The following is an 8,361-nucleotide window of genomic DNA, read 5'->3' as shown; positions in this document are numbered from 1 at the left end:
TGCCAAGATAAGAAGTTTGGGTTTTATCCTGAGAATAGTAGGAAGACTTGATGGAGATTTAAGCAGGCATGCTTGGAACATAACGTTGTCATTCTCTCAAATGTATTAATTTATTCAACAAACATTTGCTGGGTAACTTGTATGTTCAAAATGCTGTTGCAGGCACTGTTAGGGTAGGGAAGATGCCCTGGGCACTAAGGATCTTATAGAACAATGGAGCAGACAGGCACGTTAGCAACAATTTATTGTAAAAGAAAGAGCACTGGACTTGGGCATTGAAGACATGAGTTCAAGTCCCAGCTCGGCCCTTTACTGAGTAACCCAGAGTTCCTCGAGGATGGTGAGTAGGTTTAATTATCTTTGGGTCTCCAGCACCTGGCCTACAGGAGGATCGATACACATAGAATGATCATGTCACTTTGGATATCAATAAGCCGTTATATTTGTTTAGTGCTTTATCGTTTTTAAAGACCTTTCAGATACTGGATGTTATTTTGTTCTCACACCATCCCTGTGGGGCAAATTCAGGACCAGCTACATAATTTGGGGGCCCAGTGCAAAACGAAAATAAGAGGCTCTTAGTTCAAAAATTAATATGAATTTCATGACAGTGACAGCAGAGCATTAAACCAAGGACAGGATCGTTGTAAGGATGTGTGACTGCACATCCATGAAGTCAGTCCTAGGTAATTTCTATTTTATTCATTTTACAGGTGAGGAAACTGAGGCACAAGTTAAGTGACTCTGTCAATGTCACTCAGCCAGCAACTGAAAGAGCGAGGCTCAAAACAAAGGCCTTCTGATTCCAGGTCAGGAGGCTTCCTGCTGAAAAAGGGCTGGCCTAGTTTCTGCTCTGGGTGGCAGTTCCGCTCTGGGTTGTGTTCCTGGCAGGGCAGTTCTAAGCATTTGTTTGAAAAGCAATATGGAGAAAGAAATGGAATACCAGTGTTCAAGATGCTGCATGAAACTCTTCAACAGTTCCCATTGCTTTCAGGAAAAGTCCAAAGGCTTAGACGGATGCGGAATCCTTTCACAGTCTGACCCTGATTAAAATTCTCCAGCTGCACTGCCCACCTCTGCTCCCTCCTTCAAAATGTGCTTTCCAGCCACACATACCTTCTTGCAATTTCCCAACTGGGCCTTGCTCCCTCTGGCCTCCAGGACTTTGCTGATACTACTCCCTCTGCCTCAGATGCTGTGTTATGTAGGAGGACTTCAAGTTAGCCAGCTAAGGAAGGGAGGAAAGCAGGACGAGGAAAGGCATGTGAGGCAGAGGGAAAATCATGACTAGTCTGTCTACATCTTTGGAATAGCCAGCCAGCCAGTCATTCATCCATGCATCCATCCATCCATCCATCCATGCATCCATCCAACCATCCATCCATCCATCCATCCTTCCATCCATCCATCCATCCCTCCCTCCCTCCTTCCTTCCACCCATCCATCCATCCACCCATCCTTCCGTTTATCTACCCACCCATCTATCCTTCTATCTATCCACCCATCCTTCCATTTATCCATCCATCCATTCATTCATCCATCAACCCATCCACCCATCCATCCAACAACTATTCACTGAGCCCTGTGTGCTATAGGCCAGGTAGTAAGTCAGGCACAGGGGTTCCAGAGACAAATAAGCCACACTTCCCACCCCAAGGAGCTCATAGTCCAATAGAAAGACAAAGTGTTACCATAGCTCAAAGCCCCAATGTCACAACCTGTGTGAATCCAGACTCCCTCCCCACAATTTATGCAAATTCCCACTTTGTTCATTCTGATCCTGTCTCCATTCCTGTCCGTAGGTGTCATCCCAGTATGGCGTTGAGCCAGTTGGGACAAGGTCCTAGACCCCTTTACCATTTTTCCATAAGAAATACAATCCCAGTGGTGACTTTGTGGATTTGGGACTTTACTACAGACCTGAGGAGTTACAGTGAAGGATTATGTCCTACACTCTACAGCCTTCCACCATCTTGCTGGTTTCCCACCAACAATCCTCCACTTCCTAAAAGCCCAAGCTATTAGCATGGAACCCTCCCCACTGCACAGCCCACTGGGAGTGTCATCTAGTCCTCAGTCCCTACTCTGACATACCCCCAGGACAGTTGGCTGTCCCCAGAACCTGGTGAATATAATGTATTCCAACTCACATAAAAGGACCACTACAATAAGAGAGTAGTGAGCACTCCAGCAGGGTAAGTTCAGGATGCCCATGCAAGATGGTATAGAAGAGGGTTGGGTTCAGGGGAAGACTCCTGGATGAAGAAGGAGTTCCGAAGAGGATATTTCAAGCAGAACAAATGACAAGGCCAAAGAAGCCAGAGGGGCATGGTGATTTAGAGGCAACAAAAGTGTATGAAGATGAGCAAGAGACAACACTGGAGAGGGAGGCAGGCAGGGCAAGGCCGTAAAGAGTCAGGTGGCCATGCTAAGGACTGTGGACTTTAAGCTACAGCTGCAGAGCTGCTGCTGAGAGGTCTTAAGCCTAGAAGTGATATGATAGAGAATTTAGAAGGATTGTAGGGGCTGGGATATGGGGTCACTCAACCCCAACCTGAACTCTAGGGGGGCCTGAAGCTCAGCGTCAAAATCATTGCAAGGCAGCAGTCGCTTCCCCTCCCTAGGAGTAGGTACGAGACCAGACAGAGTCAACCCTGGGGACCAAGGCCTTGGGATCAAGACAGGCAAGCAGAGCCCCAGGATGGCTGTCTGTGTGTGTCAGAGGAGGTGGCCTCATACCCACTCTGTTCTGCCACAGCTCCTCTTGGAGATTTGTTACCTTACCAGAAACAAAGTCTGCAAGATTCATGGGCTGTCCAGACCTGGCAGAAGGATTCAAACTAATTTTCAAATGTCTTCAGGTCAACCTCAAAAGCACTTTTCCCAGAGTTCTTTCCTATTCTCCACACCCCTACTTCCACCCCACTGCTGCTTAATTCTAAAAGCCACATGGATTTCAAGGGAAAGGAAATTAGGCTGGTCCTGGTTCGTTCACCCTTGAATCCTCCAGTAGGCTGTTTTATAAGAGATGGAGGACTTCCAAGACACCTTCGCAGGCTCCCTTAGACAGCGTCTTATTTTGAATCAGGAAATTGTATTTTGCCAGAACTTTATGTCCAAGTTCAGCTTTAATGTCAGAACCCACGAAATGTGAGTGGGTTCTAAATTTGGAAAAACATGTTCTTCAATCTCTCCCCCACGCATTCCTTCAGCTATTGACTTTGGAGACGACTTCTCCATACCGTGTGGCTGTCCGATGTTTGCTCTGAATGACACAGTGAGGCTTCCAACATGTGAGGTGCTTACTCAGCAGATCAATATATCAACAATCCACTTGGGAAGACACTGCAGAGAGACCCAATATATAGCCAGCTTCCTTTCTTGGCAAAGCTGCTGGGTTGAGTCTTGTTTCCATGCAAGACGTCTGCCCTGACTTAAACTTTGACTCCCTACCAGTGTCGTTCCTGAGTTATTTGCACTGTGAACATAGCGCTTAAAAAGATTTATTAAAAAAAAAAAAAAAAAGAGCAGAGTGTCATTTTTAGAAAGGCGAGACACCCAACACATCCTACTCTGAGTAGATTTCTTTGATGGCTTGTGATGTTGCCTGAATGGTAAATATACCCTCAGACTCCAAGTAAATAGTCCATGGCATGTAACTTGGGTATAAAAGAGGAAATTTTACACAACGTGGCCACAGACGCCTTGTCATTTCCCAGAAAATTAGAGGGTCTCCCAGTGACCCTGTAAATTTATCACACGAGTATTCTTCCACGACTTCAGGAACAGATGGGGCCTGTTTTGATAATGTTTTCCAATCCCCACAGATAACATGCTAGGGGTGGGAGAGAGAGGGTCAGCACAGACGGTTGGCCATTGCCCCCAGAAACGGGAAACCAGCGCTCACGGCCGGCCGCCGGCGTTCTGTGCCTCTGGGTGTCGGAAAGACACTTTGTTAGCACCGAGCGTTTCATTTTTGAAGGGAAGCAGCAAGCCATCTAGGGGAACGCTCATTCCTGTATCTGGGAGCCCTTTACTAAAGCACGGAGATGCTCAAGCATTGGCTGAGAGACTCAGACTCAGAGGATGCGCTGGCGTCAAAGACAGGCTGCAAGGGGTCTTGAAAGCATCCCTCTGCCCCCGGAAAGGTTCACAGCGGTTCTGAAATCAAAGGGAGATTTCATGACCTCCTCACCAACTCTTTCCAGCGTCTCAGTGGAGACGGAGAAATACAAACCAGCATCTGCCGTGTAGCCAACTGTCGGCTCACTTTAAAACAGGTCCTTCCGCCACTAATAATAATAGCTAATATTGACTGAGGGATTCCCAGGTGCCCGGCAGCGTGCTGAGCACTTGGTGGTGGTATTTCATCTAAGCCTCACCACTCTGAACGCGAGAGGAGGAATATGAGGCTCAAAGGGGTCACAGTCCCGCCCTGAGTCTGCCCCCTGGTGAGGGCGGGGCTGGGCGGAGTCGCGGTGTGATCCCGCGAGACCTTGCGCTCTCTGTGCGTGGTTTTCTCTCCTGGGAAGTGGACCAAATAACAGCAGTGTGATGCTAAGCCTCTCTCTGTCTCTCTTTCCTTTTTTTTCTTTTCGGTCATGGTTCTCATTTCCAACTCTCATCATTTATTAGTCAACAAATGTTATTGAGCGCTTGCTATTTATGTCACTGCCACCAGACTTTTAATCAGGGCCTTTTTAATTAGCCCATCCACTGCCTTTTCACAGTGGCTTTGCCCATCTTGATTACGCCTTTAACAAGCATCTGATTATGCCACTGTCTGTTTTACAAAAACTATGTCTGTGTTGTACTTCGCTGTTCACAAAATCCGTATAGATTTACTTGGGTATGGTTCTTACGACAAACTAGCAGAGAAAAGAAAAATAGATATGATATTTTTATTATTATTTTATTATTTTACACACAATTAAAGTGAGGCCCAGGGATGATAAGTGAAGGCTGGAGCCAAGATTCAAAGTCAAATCTCCTGATGCCTAAACCTGAACCCTTTCGGCTACACTGCACCACGAGAACGTGGACTTCGCCCTATGGGAGCTCGCCACCTAAAACAGCAGTGGTTAAGTTCACGTGCTCCACTTCGGCGGCCCCGGGTTCCCAGGTTCAGATCCCAGGCACGGACATAACACGCCACTCATCAGGCCATCTTGTGGCGGCATCCCATGTACAAAATAGAGGAAGATTGGCACAGATGTTAGCTCAGGGACAATCTTCCTCACCAAAAACAAAAAAAAAAAATTACTATAAAAAAAAAAACAGACAGCGTTGGGAAAACACAGCAGCCCAGAGAGGCTGGGTAGCCTGATCGTTAAGCTCATGGACTCTTGAGGCAGAAGGGTGGGGTCTTAAGTCTTGCCTCTGCCGCTTACTAGCTGATGACCTTGGGCAAGTGACCTAACCTCCTTGATGCCTCAGTTTCCTCATGTGTAAAAAGGGGATAGTAATGGTACCTAGCTCATAGGATTGTTGTGAACATCAGTGATTAATACATAGAAAGCTCTGTGGACAGTGTCTAAATGTCATCTAATTGTTCATGGTTTCAACGTTATTACCGAGGCATCTGAAAGCAAACAGAGACCATGGAGGGAAGGAATGAGTAGAGCAAAGAGCTCTAGCTGGAGATTCAGGAGGAAGAAAGTTTAACTAAGAGTCAGGAGAGGTGGTTCTACCCTCCATTCTGCCACTTGCTTTCTGTGCAGCCTGGAACAAATCAGTCGCTGTACTCCTCTTCCGTTCCTCATCTGTCTGGTGAGAGAGTTAAACCACATAGGGTAGGGGAGGCTTGACAAAGACCCACTGCCTTGCTCATCCCACCCAGCACCCTGGAGACTCTGGTGGGAACACCAGCCACCCGACTGGTGAAGACCAACTGGTGGAGATGATCAGTTAGTTTCACTTAGGACCAGGTTGACCAGCTCATCCCGGCTGGGCTGGGACTTTCCCTGTTCTAAAACTGAAAGTCCCACATCCCAGAAACACAATACCAGAAAAACGGGGATGGCTGCTCACTCTAATCAGGTCAGCCTCTTTTAAAAAATTCTGTAATCTCGCCCATCATTTTCCAAATCTTGCCACTCATATTATCACCTTTATATATTTTGTCATAACTATGTTCCAACTGTGAAATTATTCAAATACATTCATTTCAAAAGAATATCTTACATCATTACTGTAGCAGTCAGGATAGACCAGGTTAGCTGAGGTGACAAATAACCTCACAAAACAGAGAGCTGGAAGTACGCAGCAGCCAGCGCTACAATTATAAAAGGAAACCAGCGTCACATGCCATAAAGAGAAGGAAAAATAAAAATCAACTAAAATAAAGCAACTATCAATAGACAGAGGGGCTGGCCGAAGGCTTTGTCTGGCCCCAGGTGCCTGCTCACTCTTTGTTAAAAGGAAAGATTAGTAAAAGTTACAAACATCCTGGGATTTTTCTCCTTTCCATAAGCAGCATTGAAAATGGAGTAGGTTTATCACTCTGTGATTTAATGTTATTTAACATCTTGTCCATCTACCACCTAAAATCATCTCCTACGCCACCAGCAGAGGACATCACGTACACTAGAAAAGACACAATCAGAAAGTGCAAAGGTGAGAGGGCAAGGGCCAGGTCACGCATTTAAGTGCTCAAATCTTGGGGCCGGCCTGGCGGCGCAAGTGCGCGCGCTCTGCTGTGGCAGCCTGGGGTTCGCCAGTTCGGATTCCGGGCGTGCACCGACGCACTTCTTGGCAAGCCATGCTGTGGGAGCATCCCACATAAAGTGGAGGAAGATGGGCACGGAGGTTAGCCCAGGGCCAGCCTTCCTCAGCAAAAAAAGAGGAAGATTGGCAGATGTTAGCACAGGGCTGATCTTCCTCATAAAAAATAAATAAATAAATAAATGCTCAAATCTTCAAGAGGCAGCCTTCCCTCCAAAGTAGCTCTTACCACTAGTTAATTCCAAGTCAGACAGGCCACCAGCTGAGAGGGACCCCCTCCCCGCCCCACCAACCTTTCTTTTATCAGGAATCCCCACCTTGCCCCAAAGGCTGCCTAGGGAGGACTACACGAGACAGAAAGAGCACACAGGAGAAGTCCTTGTTCCAACAAGATCAGGTGGGAAGAATTTCAGCAAAGCAAAGAAATGCAGCAGCAAAGGACCCGTGACTTTTAGATCCCAACAAGGTTTAAGCAGGTCTCCAAAACAGGCTAAGAAATGACTGTAAATTCTCAACGTGTGGCTGAAACTTCAAGGGCCCATGTCACTGTATTTCTTCCAAATCAATAAAAGTGCAAAACCTGTTTGCCACCTAAGACTACTTATCTAGACAGAGGCCAGATTGTGCTGCAGGAGAACCCAACCCCCTCTCTGCAGTCTTCCCTTATCCACCCCCTCCAATTCCATGAGCGCCGTTCTCCATTCCAGGACTTGCTCCTTTCCAGGACTACCTGCTCACTCGGTTGGCCCATTCATCCACTGCACAGCTTCCAATGCCATCTATGGCCCGTGACTCCCAATCTGTCAACACCAGCCCAGCCCTGCTACACTCCAGACCCCACCCAATACCCCCACTTGGACCTCTCACCAGGACCTCAAACTCAACGTGTCCAAAACTGAATGTACAGTCTACTCTGCCCCAAACCCATTTCCCTTCCACCACCCACTTCTTTGCTCAGACTCAAAACCTGGGAGTCTTCTGTGATTCCTCTTTGTCCCTCATTTCCCCACACCCAATCCTATCAATTTTATCACCTAAATGTTTGTAGAATTGATCCACCTTCTCCATCTCCACCATTCCCACCCTCCTTCGGGCCTCCCACATCTCTCCTCAGCCCACTATAGAGGCTTCTAATTGGTCTCACAGGGTCCCCTTTGCTTCTCTCTAATCCTTTCCAATCCACATCACAGCTACAAGCAACTTCTTTTTTATTTATGTAAATCTTATTGCCTTATTTTCCTTGCTTAAAATCCTTCAACTATACCTATTGCCCTTGTAATGAATTCTCAAATTCTTAACATGGCTATCAAGGCTCTGTCTGGCCTACCCTCCCTACCTCTGCAGGTTCACCTCAACTCACTCTCCCTCGCGTGTTGTTCTCCTCACTCCAGCCCTCCAGGCCTTCCTCCATGTTCTCCTCCACTTCAGGGTCTTGCACAAGCTTGGAACAGGCTGTCTCCTTTCTCTGCCCAGCTGTCTCCTGCTCATTCCTCACCACTCAGCTTAGACAGCACTCCTCTGGAAAGCCTTCCTGATCCCCAGGCCAAAGTAGGGCCCCCTCACCCCCATGTAAACCCCATAGCACCCTGGGCTTCTCCTTCACAATGCTCAGCATAACAGTACTTCTTGTCCACTAGC

This window comes from Ceratotherium simum, chromosome 16, assembly GCF_057802395.1.
Source record: "Ceratotherium simum simum isolate JZ-2026a chromosome 16, ASM5780239v1, whole genome shotgun sequence".
NCBI classification, from domain to species: Eukaryota; Metazoa; Chordata; class Mammalia; order Perissodactyla; family Rhinocerotidae; genus Ceratotherium; species Ceratotherium simum.
This window is presented reverse-complemented; position numbering follows the sequence as displayed.